The sequence below is a fragment of the Phalaenopsis equestris genome, unplaced genomic scaffold (genome assembly GCF_001263595.1).
Source record: "Phalaenopsis equestris unplaced genomic scaffold, ASM126359v1 Scaffold000540, whole genome shotgun sequence".
In the NCBI taxonomy this organism is placed as follows: domain Eukaryota; kingdom Viridiplantae; phylum Streptophyta; class Magnoliopsida; order Asparagales; family Orchidaceae; genus Phalaenopsis; species Phalaenopsis equestris.
Genome location: NW_018164980.1, coordinates 1,514,975 through 1,517,096, shown reverse-complemented (window position 1 = coordinate 1,517,096; position 2,122 = coordinate 1,514,975).

Genomic DNA, 2,122 nt, shown 5'->3' with positions numbered 1-2,122 from the left:
ATATATATATATATATATATATAAATGGAAAGATGGGTGATATTTCTCCAAGCAAATTTTCAAGGTTTGAAAAGCAACATTGAACTTTTCAAATATGACTTGTCCTCTTTTTTGTCAATGGGTTGTGGAGCCTTCTCATTGGAGATGCAAAAAAAATTGCTTTTTTTTCTCTCATAATTCCCACATATAAAATAAAAACAATAAATAAATATCAGCCCTTTTTCTCTCATCCATTAATCAACCTTTTCTTTTGGGGTCCCCTCATTTTCTACTTTTTGCAATGACACTTGACCCCTCCATGGCATAAATATTGGCAAATTAAATCAAATTTCAATAATTATTTTCACTTATATAAATATGAAATTTCAGTTATTAAAATTATATTTCAATTTTATGCATTGCATTTTCTTAAATATTTTATAAAGAAATTGAGTTCGAAAGAAGTATAATAATTTAATTTAATTTTTTTTTTCTTTTTGCTCTCGTTAATTCTTGAAAAAAAAAAAAAGAGGGGCAAAAGTGCAATAGGTGGGGGCTTTGCTTGAAAGCTCCTTTGACCGTTGCCATGGAGCTCCTCATCGTGGGTGAATATGATGCTAAAAAAAAAAAAGTGGCATTTACATATATACCAATTCCTATGAATTTACTTATATAAAACTTAAATTTTGCATTTTACATTTATAACAACTAAATCGTTCTTATTACATAAAAAATAACACTATTTTAATTTTTAAGAAGTGAAGCACGGTTTTTAATGTATAAGATATTTGATATATGCATAAAAATTAAAATTTAGGTGTTTGGTAAATATTGCATTTGGACTCCTAACGTAGAGCTACGTTCGGAGTTCGCTGAAATGCGGACACGTGACTTCAAGGAAACACATGCGCTTTCCTGTGATCTGACTCGGTAACACAGAAGAATATTCATCTTGTGTTATTTCGTGTTATTCATGTGTTATTGTGGTGGTATTGATGTATTATCACTGAGAATATTCCCAGAATAAATTAAAACGTGAATATCACCACAATAACACTTGTATAATGCAGAATAACACGGGAGAAATATTCTCCTGCTCTAAAATGATTTTTTTAAAAAAAATTTCTGTCACCTCTACTTATCTGCATATCAGTGAACTCCGAACGTAGCTTTACAGTAGGAGTCCTGATGTAATATTTTCTCGTTTGGAACCTACGTAAATCTTCTTTTATATTATAAAAAAATTATGAATATTTAAATAAAGCCGAGAAAATAATTTTCTAGAATAATTCATGAATGAATATGATTATAGTAAATGCATGCCACACGTGGTATTCATCCAATAATTTTAAAGATTTATTTTAAATATTAAATTAAAGTGGCAAAATATTTTTCATGTTCATCTCTTATGGTGTCAAGTTGCACTAACGCTTTAGGATTTGAATTTCTTAATTCACGTGATCGCTGACACCACCACTTCAAGCTGATCCATTTTTTTAATATTAAAAAAAGTATATATATAATTATAACAGAAATTTAATTAATTATTTATAATTTTAATCATCGTGAGATAAATTTAAAAAATTAGTTATTAAAGTATATTTTGAATCTAAATCTTATGATTGAAGAGAAGCGATCTCTAGTAGGTTTTTTTATATATTTTACATAATTTTTTAATTATTTATTTTTATTTGGTGAGATAAGTCAAAGAGAAGAGAATAAATTTTCATGGTTGAATTAGAATATATATGTTAATGATTGCTGTTTTTGTTTTGTATGCGGGAGAGGCGAATCTCTCGCATAGTTAGTGGAAGCTACACAGAGTTAGTGGAAGCTACATGTTAAAATAGGACAGATGTAAGGGGGAGGGGAGGAGAAATTATTGAGTATCTACATGCGGTGTCCGATCCTGACCGTAGATCACCGACCGTAGATCACGGTGATCTACGGTCAGGATTATTTCCGTTTTTGTTTTAAAAAAAAATTTAGATGGGACCCACCGAAATACATCCGGACCGTAGATAAGGTGATTTAAGTTCCGGATCGAACACCGCACGCAAGCTGCATGCGGTGTTCGATGCTTATGGAATAATTTTTCGAAGGGGAGAGCATTTTATCAAGCTACGTTGATATATATACAGTA